At 43.9% G+C, this 12,240-nt stretch overlaps 1 protein-coding gene across 1 annotated transcript in view; it reads right to left on the bottom strand.

The window, feature by feature from the left end:
* The window catches only part of CTNNBIP1 (catenin beta interacting protein 1), a 52,399-nt gene extending 48,896 nt beyond the window's left edge, over positions 1-3,503 (bottom strand). The window contains exon 1 of the mRNA XM_054009116.1: positions 3,284-3,503. The gene's annotated coding sequence lies outside the window, so the exon portion shown is untranslated. The remainder of the gene's footprint in view (positions 1-3,283) is intronic.
* Between the last annotated feature and the right edge of the window lie 8,737 nt (positions 3,504-12,240).

Below are 12,240 nucleotides of genomic sequence, written 5' to 3'. Positions count from 1 at the left end.
ATTCAACATTGGCAGAAACTTATATTTAAAAAAATACTCCTCTCCCTTCTGAATGAGGTCCTAAAGCACATGCATCACTATCAGGCAGAATTGCTCCATTCTCCTTTTTGGCAGTAGGGACTGTATTTTTTATTCGGTGTTTGTACAGCTCCTAGCACAATGGATTCCTGGTCCATGACTAGGGGACCTAGGTGCTACTGCAATAACAAATAAATAAATAATTAAGTGTCCAGGAAGATGACAAACATGATTCATGTAAATATTGTGGGTGCCATCCCCAGAATATTGAATGGGTTTCTACTGGAAATCTCAATCTCTGCCCACTTTGAGGTGTTTTCAGGATTTAGCTGAAATCTGTATTTTAATGAGGCTACATTGTTAAGTAGTTTATTTCACAATAGTTTTTATGAGGACCCAAGCACTTCAAATGGCCAGCTTATATATATTCAGTTAACTCACTTAAGTCTCCCTCTCTCTCATTGCCACTTTATGATTTATTTTTTAATTCTAGAAGCCGCTGCTTAGATTTATCCAATTAACATGTGCTTACATCAACTGAAAGAGTGCACAAATCCACACATACAAATGCTAAAGTTATACTCTGGAATCTACTAATATTTACAAAAATGCTGCAAATAATATCAAAGAGCAAACACTTTTTCAAGCTTATAGCATCATGAAGCCACTTCAGGGTTCCTACAGCACATCCATTACTGTGTTCCATCTATGCCAATTTGGCAGAGGCAAAAGGAAGGATGAGAATAGGGCACTAGCTTTGTGGTTGATAAGTCTGTTTATGTAAAGATATAGTATGAAAAAGTTTTATACATACACACCCTTCAATATTTCTATTTTCAAAGTAAGTGGATTTACACTAAATTACAGTGATGCACGTCCAATCCATGACAATTTACTGGCTATCCATCAATACACACTTCATGTCAGACACTGGCAATAAAATACCAAAGCTAGAGAAATTAATGCACAACATAGTTTAGTGGGCTACCTAAAGGTAATTTTTACTTTATATACACTAAACTGTGCCCCCCTCAATATTTATCAGAAAAGACAGCTGTTTAGATATAACAGGATAGTAGCTGTCTAACTTTCTACAGTACTTGATTCAAAGCCAGTAATCCTGCAGATTTTTGAAAACTATGATGTAGCCTGATTAGCTCAAAAGACTAAGCAAATCACCTAACTTCTTTGTGTCTCAGTTTTTGCACACTTACCCCATTTGTAAAAAAGGGATGTCTTGCCTCGCCTCATATGAGCATTATAAAGCTTATTTAATTAGTTTGTCAAGAGCTCAGAAATCCTCAAAAAGACCCTCCACAAAAGAGCAAACTATTCTATTCTTCTGTCCCACAACAGAGTATCTATACAGTCCACAAAATGACGTGGCTTTTACTTTTCCTCAGAGTGTACCAGAAATGTGTTTATAAAGTACATTTAGATGGCAAGCAGAGCCCAAACTAATTTCTTATCCATTTCCCAGAGCAGAAACAGTATTTCAGCTACTGACATACCTCTCTCTCCCTGGCCTCTGACAATGATTTGCTCTACCGAGTATCATTCATTGTCCCTGTCACAAGCAGCTGTCTACCATCAAAGTGAAGAAAAAAATATATTATGAGCCAACAGATGTCCACCTTTATCCTCAATATTCAACTGGGGAACAGGAAGCTGGGGAATGAAGTCTCTACTGAAGCCTACCAAAGTCAGAAGAGTGGAAGCAGAATAGACGGTGCTGGGAGTCCAGTTGCATGCATGTGCTACAGGAACAGACCCCTGGAAGCACAGAACCCTACTGCAACTGCACCTTTGGCTCAGGCCTAAGGCTACCATAACATTGTGCACCCTGCAATGATGTGTTACTTTAACAGAAATGATCAAGAGCACATCTATTAACATTCAAGGTTATACAGACATTATCTGCAACTAAATTCCATCTCAATCTCTATTAAATACTTCCTGGAGCCTCACAATGAAGCTCTTCAAATTTCTTCTACCTGTATGCCATTCAATCTAAATTACCCGTATTTGTCTCTACCAGACAGACAGCTATGACGCTGGGTGTAACTTTATAAGACATACTATACACATGAACAGATTGCATGGAATACACTGCTGTAAGCTTAAGTGCTCTGTTTATTAAAATTTTATTCCCCACCTGTCATTTTGAAGATTTTAAAGCACATTAATCAGCTTCATGTGGGAATTACCTCACCCGCCACAGAAATGCAGTCACTTCTGGGGTAGGACATGACAGCTGTTTAATAGTACACAGAAACACTATATAGCAGTCAGGAAGTAAAGCAAAATACCATATCTATTTTAAAAGACTGTGGTGACTAAGTATCCATTACTAGTTGGGGTTTAAAAGCCATGAATGCCTAAAACCACTTGGACTCAAGGCAGACAGAAATCACATGCTATTACCCAACCTTCCACAGCAGCAGTTGTTAAGATTTTTTGCACCACCAGCAGAAGGAGAGAGAAGGGAGAGTAAAAGGCTGCAGAGACAGTAGCTATCGGCTATACGACCTGACCGAAAGCGAAGTGTCATCTTCATCAGTCAGTTTACGACTGTGCCTACCTCGCCAGGCAGCTCTGGCTAGGGCGGAACCAGCGAGGAGTCAGTCTGAAATCAGCCTCCTCGGTGGGGAAGGTTGCGTGGGGCAGAGTAGCGAGGTGAGGGGATCGGGGAGGATGGAGGAGGGCAGGGATTCAGTGCAGGTAAGGGAGGACCAAGCGGACGGGGGACTCTGCAGAGGAATGTCCTGGGAGGGGCGCTGAGACCAGCCTCGAGAAGGGCGGGTCCGGGTGCCCCGAGAGCAGAGCGCAGGGGGGATTCGGGGCCCCTGGGGAGGGCCTGGAGCCTAGCAGGGAGCCCCGAGAAAGGGGTGGAGGGGCCTGGGGGAGCCCTAGAGGACGGAGGCAGCGAACGGGGACGCGGAGAGGCGCCCTGGGTGAGGAGCGGAGCGGGGCAGCCCCAGGAGGGGGCCCGGGGCAGCCCTGGGGTGGAGGGAAGGCCCCAGGAAGGGGAGAAGGTAGTGCGCGGGGCTGGAGCTGAGGAGGCCAGGCGGAGCGGGACCCGGGCGGGGGGTGACGGGTCTGGCAGAGGGGCCCGGGACAGGGGCAGTGGGGGGCTGGCCCCCAGGCTCCCTCGCACCAAGCGGCTCCCGGCCCGGCCCAGCTCCCTTTGTTCCAGCAGCCCGAGCCCCGGGAACAAAGGGCGGGCGGGTGCGGAGTCCCGGGCCCGCAGGCAGGCGGTGCTCACCTGGGTGCGGGGCCAGACCGCCCGGGGCAGGCGAACGGGCGGCTGGATCCCGGCGGGACGGGCGGCGGCGACAGCAGGAGCGGGGGGCCTGATCCGGAGCCGCGGCAGAGCGAAGGCGAGCGAGAGCGGCCGCCTCCTCCGTCGTGACTCACCGCGGCGGCCCAGGGAGGGAGGCGCCTGGGCGGCTCCGGGGGAGGGACCCGCCGCGTCCCAGCGCCCAGGGCAGCGGTGGCGCCTTTCAGGCACAACTCGAGGGGGGAGGGGCAAAGGGCGGCCTCAGAACCTGGGGGTGGGGCCATCGTGGCAAAGGAGGAGGAGTTAGAGCCATAGGGAAGGGAGGGGCCAGAGAGGTGGAAAGGGGTGTGGCCACGTTTGGGGTGGAGCTAGAGGCAAGGGGCGGGACCAATTAACGCGGGGGGGGGGGGCAAAATGAGTTTAAACCCAGGGAAGGGGGGAGCCCAGAATAAGGAATACCCAGAGGACTAGGAATGGGATTAAAACTAAGAAGAGCGGGCAGAATTGTAAAGGAGTGGGGTGAAAGTGGCCAAATAACCAGTGGGAGGAGTTAAAATGTAGGGGGATGGCTGGCTGGGAAGGGGGTGGGGGGTTAGAACTAGAAGAAAGGGTGTGGTCAATGATTCAGCAGGAGGAGCCAGTGAGAAAGGGGTGTGGACAACACACCTAAGGGAGGAGTCGGTCTGAGAAAGGGGAGGGAGGCAAAAGCAGTGGGGCGGAGACGGTGAGAAGTGGAGTTTAGGGAAGGAAGAACAGGAGTGGGCTAAACACAGGCTCATTGCAAGGTTGCTAGTACAAGCAGGAATCCACTCATACTATCATTTAAGCTTCTTGCTGAAAGGTTAGTACTGTTAGCAGAGTTGGCTCTAAGTCCACGTCCTGCTATGAAGTTAGACACCCACCTTGTTAGGACAGATATTATAAATTAGACTCTGACATTATAAAGCAGTGCCAGGTGATGTTGTGGACTCATCCTCACCTTCCCTCTAGCCATCCTACTCAGCCCGATGTGGTTGTGCTATTGCTAGGGCCCTACCAAATTCACGGTCCATTTTGGTCAATTTCACTGTCATAGGATTTTTAAAATGGTAAATTTCATTATTTCAGCTATTTAAATCTGACATTTCACAGTGTTATAATTATAGGAGTCCTGACCCAAAAAGGAGTTGTGGGGGGAGGGGGGAAAGTGGTGTCAGGAGGTTATTGGAGGGGGTGTTGTGGTACTGCTACCCTTACTTCTGCAGTGCTGCTGCTGGTGGCGGTATTGCCTTTAGAGCTGGACAGCTGGAAAGCAGTGGCTGATGGCCAGGAGCCCAGCTCTGCCGCCAGCAGCAGCACAGAAGTAAGGATGGCATGGTATGGTATGGCCACCTTTACTTCTGTGCTGCTGCCTGAAGAGCTGGGCCCTCAGTCAGCAGCCACGACTCTCCGGCCACCCAGCTCTGAAGGCAGCAGCGCAACAGTAAGAGTGGCATGGTATGGTATTGCCATGCTTACTTCTGTGCTGCTATGGGTGGGGCATTGCCTCCAGAGCTGGGCGCCTGGCCAACAGTCAGCGCTCTCCAGCCACCCAGCTCTAAAGGCAGTGCAGAAGTAAGGGTGGCAATACCGTGACCCCCTTAAAATAACCTTGCCACCCCCCTGCAACTCTCTTTTGGGTCAGGACCCCCAATTCGAGAAATGCCGGTCTCCCCCATCAAATCTGTATAGTATAGGGTAAAAGCACACATAAGACCAGATTTCATGGTCCATGATGTGTTTTTCATGGCCGTGAATTTGGTAGGGCCCTAGCTATTACAGTATCTTCAGCCCAGTATTAAAACACATTTCACTAAGACTAAAATACAGACACCATAACCAGCTAATGTTCTAACCCTGCCAAGAAACTGATATATTAAGAATGCCCAAATTATTGTGACATTCAAATAATAGGTCTTTTTTGCAAATCTATGAGAAATTGCTTTTCTGAGCACAGATGCCACAACCTTCAACTCCTATAATTTTAGGAAGAAGTCACATGGCCATTGAGCCATTCTGAAGTAGCTACGATATAAAGTCAAAAGTCAAATCTCATGCCTTGGGAAAATTATGTTTCCAAATAAATATGGCACAAGCTTAAACTACTAACAGACTACTGTAGGAGTTCATGTCCAACTGTTAATGCAGCCAGAATGACTGTAGCGCTACAAAAAGTGTCAATCACTGGGATACATAGTTTAATGAAAATTGTTAACTGATATTTTTTCAGTAAAAGTAGGATGGAGATTTTGACTGATGAGAGAAGTTAACACAAAACTGGAAGACAAAAATGTCAGTTCTGATACTCTGAGACTCGCTCTGACACGGATTTCTTTTGTGGTTAAGTTGCCTACTTACCTTCCACACATAGGAGTTGGGGGAACACTGAGTTAAGGCTCATATCCTCAAAGGTATTTAGGTGCCCAATTCCCATTTAAATCATTGGGAGTTTGGTGCCTAAATGCCTTTAAGGATCTGGGTCTAAGCATTTATAAAATTATTTAGATGAAAAGGGTTATAAGTGTTAAGTGTTACTTAGTAAATATATCTTTATTCTATTTTATATTTTATCTCAATTACATAAAAATAGTCAGAGAAATTAAATGAGTGGCCTGTCTTTTGATAGTTTATTTGATGACATCAAAGCTTAATGACACTGAAATCTGTACCCCACTGCCAGTTAATGAAGGTCTTAACATGAAAGCCCTTCCAAAGAGCAAACCCAAGCTGCAGACAGGAACAGAAATCGTGCAAACATGATGGGTTCTGAGATTATTACCAGCACATACACACTGCACAGCAGGCAGTAATGATTATTAATTATTTAAGAAAAGAACATGAGAGCACCAACAAAAACTGGAAAGAAAAATGCGGAAGCATCGCTCTGGGATCCTCCAGTTAGAATAATGTTAATTAGCACAGTACATGAGTCTGAGGGAAAGATCCAAAAATACTTTATGGTAGTGAGGAGTTGGCAGCTCCACAATGAAACAATTTTCTCATTTGTAATAGGATGGATTTGCTTCTGAAGGCATTTATGAGCAAAGTGTAATTTAAAAATAAAATACTGTACAGGCTCTAGCTCTCCTAACCTCATTTGATTGCTTGGTTGTGTAACATATCCTATAGCAATTTTATATAGTATCAGTGCAGCACCCAGGTTGAAATGCATTCCTCTAGAAAGCTTTTTAGTGAGGGATCTGTAGTGTTTTGGGGACCTTTTGGGAATTCTCAAGGTCCTCTTCTTAAAATGATGGGTTCAAAACAATTCGCTCCTTTCTCCCCTACTATCTCCAACAACAATTTTGAGTTTTGGGATCACTGAGTTTTACAGGTTTTAAGGGATGTGCTGGTCACTTTCAGGAGCCACCCAAGGTATTATTAATTTCCGTCTTTGGGGACATTATTGTAGCCAAACTGGGATCAAGAGTGATCTCAGAATTTTTCATGACTAGTGGCTAGCAGAGTTCTGGCATTGCCTCTATACTATGTCAGAACAATGTTACAAATATCTCAAATTAAATAATTCAGCAGCCTTTGCTGCACTACTTAATGCTAAGATTCCACTGTGATGGGTGCACTAGAAATTCCCAGAAAGATTAGATGAGGTGGGCAAAAAAAAGACATGCACCACTGGCTGTTTAGTACAAGGGTAGGGCTTAAAATCCCATTTTGTTATGAAATCTGTGCTTAAAGTTCAGATGCTGAGAATCCTCTTTTCCCCTCAGTCTCATCTGCTAATTGTATTTTAAAATAAAATGTTTCCAGATAAAATTTTGTAGTTACAACCCTCCTGACTGTAGTCATTATCTTGCTAGATACTGACTTACCAACAGCACAGGGATTTAACATCAGGCACTGCAAATGGTCTCCATCTTGTTAGGATGCCACTTTGACAATCAGAAGAAAAGTTTTATTACTTATATATTAAAGACTGTGTGCCAACAAAATTTGCAAGGGGAAAACCCCAGGCAGAACAAAGCACTTGCAATCATTATAGACCCATTTTTGGAGGCCTGTTGAAAACTGGGTATTGAATATTTTGTTTTATTAGTAAAGGGGTTAAACCAGTCTTCTGAATGATGGAAAGAAATTTCCATGACTAGAACTCAAACTCACAAAATCAAAAAATTCTGAGCTGATTAAAACTCTATCCTTAATTTACCCCATGGTTCCAGCGTAGCATAGGGATTTCAGCTAAGCACATGATATTGTATACCATGTATGTTACTATACCTATTGGCATTAAATCTCCATTTCCAAACCTACTTATTTGTAGCTATATTTTCAAAAGTAGCATATTGTTTTGGATGCTCACATTTTTGATATCCAACATGAGACACGTTGGGACTGATTTTCAGAGTTTCCATTGACTGCAGTTAGGAGTTTTAGGTGCTTAGTGCTTTTGAAAATCAGGTCCAAAATGTGTCAAATTGGAAACACAAAAACTCAGGCACCAAAAAGTATGGGTCCCCTCTTGAAAAATGTGACCTTGTTTGTGTAAGATTGTGTTTTACATTGAAGGAAATTTTCATGGAATAGGAAAATATAGTCACCTATCAAGTTTTGTTTATCCTAGGATTTAAAGGTATGTTAGAATATTGGCTTACTTATTCTAACTAACATGTTGTAAAAGTCTAGGGCAGACAAGGCAGAATATATGTACTAAGTTGGCTAAGCTAAAGCTTATATGATTACAGCATTTGACTCAAGCTAGGCATTTTTGGTGGCACTGTGGTAAAGCCTTCCTCCTGCAGAGGCCAAAAGAAGCCTCTCATGAGGACTAATAAGATTTCTACAGTCTTTGATATTAAGTTCATTTAATAACAGATGTCAAATGTTGAATTTATATAGGTAGTAAAATCTAATGGTTAGAGCACCGAATGAGGCATCTTGGCTTCTGTTCCCACCTATGTACCGGAGTCACCAAGCAGTTATGGGCAAGTCACTTTCATTCTCTGTGCCTGTTTCCTGATCTTACCTACCACAATTATAATTAAATGCTTATACTTTGAGATCCTCGCAGGGAAGAAGGCATAGCTATGCAATGTATTATAATACTTAGACATTCCCTTGCACAAGACAGTAGCAGCTCTGGAAGTTTTTACTTGAGTTAATGAGACATAAGATACAGTTTACAGAGACAGTTTTCTTACTACTCCAGTGGTGAATCGACTGTCATTCTCTGCTTTGGCTGTTATTTGTTAATAACAAATTTGTTTCTCCTAGGGTTGCTGTGATCCAGGCCCACATTTCCTTGGTTATCTCTTTAAAGTCTTAAATAATTATGGCATAAAGCTTCTTAGAAAAGAGAGATCGGAGGCAACATAGAGCCAGACAACTGCCTGTACAGTTTTCTGTGTATCAGGCTGTTAGTTTTGGAAGAGGATAAGGGAATTCCCAATTTACTTATGTTTGGGATTGACTTTGCTTCCTAACATATCAAGACTACTAGAATTCTCTCTCCACTGAGAACAGGTCTTGCTTCTAGCCAAGGAGGCCTACTGCTATCTCACACAGGACATGGAATTGGTAATATCTCAAGAAACAAGAAAGTCATCACAAAAAAATTACTTAAATTAATTGCTGCCTGTGACCTTTTATGATGTCTATATTTATGGAAAGGGGCAGGGTCTGCCAGAGGAGAAAGGAAGGGTGTGGAAGATGGGGGCTAGTTGGATTCACAAGAAGATATTCACTCCTCTAACCAAAAGGCCACAGCACTGCTCAGAACTTGCTATAATGAAACAGTTGCAGACCCCAGGCACGACTAGACCAACTGTGTTGAGGACTTCTAGGACAGAGGGGAGCTTGAAAATCTTGTACCAAAGCAAAATGTCAGCTTCTTCCATGGATCCTACTAAAGAGCTCAGCATGGGAGCACTCTTACTTATCTTAATAATTGGTGGCTAAGTAGACACAAAACAGAAAGGGGCATTTATTCACTAATAAGCAGAGAGGCTTTCTCCAGGACTGGATGAGGGAGAGAGACAGAGAAGAGAGGGAAGGCGGGAAAGTAGGGAACAGCATCTAGGTGACATTTACAGCTTTTTTAATTTTCAATAGCTAATTATTTTTCTCTGGCCAGGATGGGGAGAAACATAAAATCAGTGTGGTAAAGGGTTTACACAGTGACTGAAAAAGATAAAAGGATAAGTTTTAATTTGCCTACTATTTCTACCACTAATGACATCCTACTAAGACAGCAGCTAAAATGGCTGTAACACTAACACAAAATTCCCTACCCAACTGAAATAGATTTTCCTCAACTGAGATAACATGATGGGTTCTTAAGAGATCTCTTCGATTAATTTTATATTTTTCCTTTAATGGTAATACAAATGACAATTTGTTACTTTTCCATTCAAGATCACCCATGAACAAGAGGAAAACAACAGGGGGAGGAAGGGATGGAAGACACACACAAAAGTATTCATAGAAGCAATTTTTTCCCTGTCCCTTTTCTTTCTGATCCTACAACCACCACACTAGCCCTACAAAGAAAAAAGATTTAAAAATGAAAAATCATATATGACCAAAATGAACTTTGGGCAGCTGAACTGCCAGGTTTACAGCTGTTTGCATTTTATAATACTGGCTTTAGAAGTAAAATGGTAAACATATATAATGCTTTTAATCTTCAAAGCACTTTACAAACAATAATTTAACCTCACACCATGAGGCATGAAAGTATTAAAATCCACATTTTACAGATGGGGAAAAATGAGACCGAGAATGAGTGATTTGCCTGGAGGTCATACACTGAGTCTACTGCAGAGTCAGGAACGGAACCCAGATTTCCTGAGTCCAAGGCCTGTGAATTATTAACTACAAGACCATCCTTTCCTCCAGACGTTGTTTTTTATTAAAAGATGATGATGTGAAGAGGAAACACTTGCTAAAATGCAGGATTGAAGAAAAAACATTTAGATGTTCAGGCTAATGCTTTCCTAGCTGAGCAAATGATTACCATAATATTGGAACATGGATGTGAGGGGGCGTTCCAGGCACTTGCTGCCCCCCTACTGGAGGCCCTTCTACTGTGGCATGCCCCACCCAAAGTAGTAGTAATGCAGAAAAAGGAAGAGCACTGAATTCAGACCATCCTCCAGCCCCCCAGGTTGCCTAGAGAGGCCTCACATGATCAGCCACAGGAAGAACGAGTGAGACTTGGTCCTCCCACACCTAGAAGGGCCAGGAGCCGGCAGTGACCAATCAGGGCCCAGCAGCTCAGATAAAAACAGTTGGCTGGTTCTACTAGGGGCCACTTCTGGGTGAAACAAGGTTGTGTCTACCATAACCCAAGTGATCTGGCATGGTCAAGGCCTACCCAGGACAGTGTATGCGTTGTACCTCTATGAAGGACTACTGTTTCTGTTGTGGAATTTAATGCCTAGCTAGCTCGTCTTAGTTCAATGTTAATTTGTTTTCAGTAAAACCTGAGATAAGCCTGCTCTATGGGGCACCAGGCTCTGGCAAACTCTTGACAAAGTGTTTATCTTCACCACCTACAGAAGCATCAGGGATAGGGTATTGGTGGAGTCATGATATCAAGATCACTAGGGACAATGTTTAATATAGCACACTTCTCAGTAACATGATTACTTTGTGATGTCTCTCTGATATTACTGTAGCCATTTAAAAAGTGGTAATCTTAGAGTAGGGCCAGCTTTAAGCCGATTCCCCGATGGGGCCCCATGCCTAAGAGGGCCCCGCAACGTCCGGGGTTGCCGGCGGAGTGGGAAAAAAAAAAGCCACGTCCTGCTTCTCCCCCTCCCTCCAGCGCTTGCACCGCCATACAGCTGATCAGCACAAGTCTGGGAGGTAGGGGTGAAGAGGAGGAATGCGGCGTGCTTGGGGAAGACGCAGGGCCAGGGCAGGGATTTGGGGAGGGATCCAATGGGGCAGGGAGGGGGCGGAGTCAGGGTGGGGCGGGCGCAAGGCAATTTGCGTCCCACCGTGGGGCCCCGCACCTGCTAAAGCCAGCCCTGTCTTAGAGAAATAGTTTGTGTAGCCAACATGTAAGTAGCACATAGTTTCATTGTCTTTCTTTGTAAATTACATCGCTGGCTAAGGTATTCTGTGGGAAGGTCTCAACCCAAGGGTTAAGATACACATTTTTAACCCCACCCAAACTGTAACCAGGCATGTCTGCTTAGCCCACAGTATCCTGCAACGATTTTGACAGTTAATCTTGAAGTCTCTTTTGGCATGCATCCCATCTCACCTTTACCTTCCTAAATCAGGGAACTTCTGGGGGGGAAAAAAACAAAAGGTAGACCCATCTACATCCTTCTCTATCTTTCATCACAGTAAATAAGTCTGTTGCAGCAATTCATATTTTATTGTTTGGGGAGCGGGAAAAGTCTCCCCCACCCCCCCCAAATAGAGAATTCAGTATGCTTTGAGAGAAAAACACGAGAGGAAGCTTCCACTCGACAAATTCAATGTTCATGTCCTTCCTAATCATGTTTGGAACATTTCATCACTAAGTGCACTGAACATCACTTTAGGGAACCTCTCTTGAAATATAAGATGGTCTATGACTAGTGTTTATTAAAAATCCACTCTTGCTCCCACATACTTAACACACAAATATACTGAGTAAGGGAGCCATTTTAATAGCAATCTTGCACCTTCCTGTAGAATGGAGGCTTTAAGAAACCCACAAGTATTTGCAAATCAATTAAAATATAAAATAGCATTTCTTTTCACAATTAACACCTCCTTTCTAGTACTGGAGAGAAGGGAAGCGATTTCCATGTTGCCATACAGTAAGCTCACTGGGATCTGTGGGAACGCTGAAAGATTTCATTTACATATTAATGCTGCAAGCATTTCGGGAAGCAGAGAGTTATTTAGCACCAGTAATGAGCAGAGTAAAAGACAGAGGAGAGGAAGGTTAAAGTCTCCATGGACTGTTT

This window comes from Malaclemys terrapin, chromosome 19 (genome assembly GCF_027887155.1).
Source record: "Malaclemys terrapin pileata isolate rMalTer1 chromosome 19, rMalTer1.hap1, whole genome shotgun sequence".
NCBI lineage: Eukaryota > Metazoa > Chordata > Testudines > Emydidae > Malaclemys > Malaclemys terrapin.
Note: the sequence above shows the minus strand (reverse complement) of the source record. Positions and strands in the feature narration are given on the sequence as shown.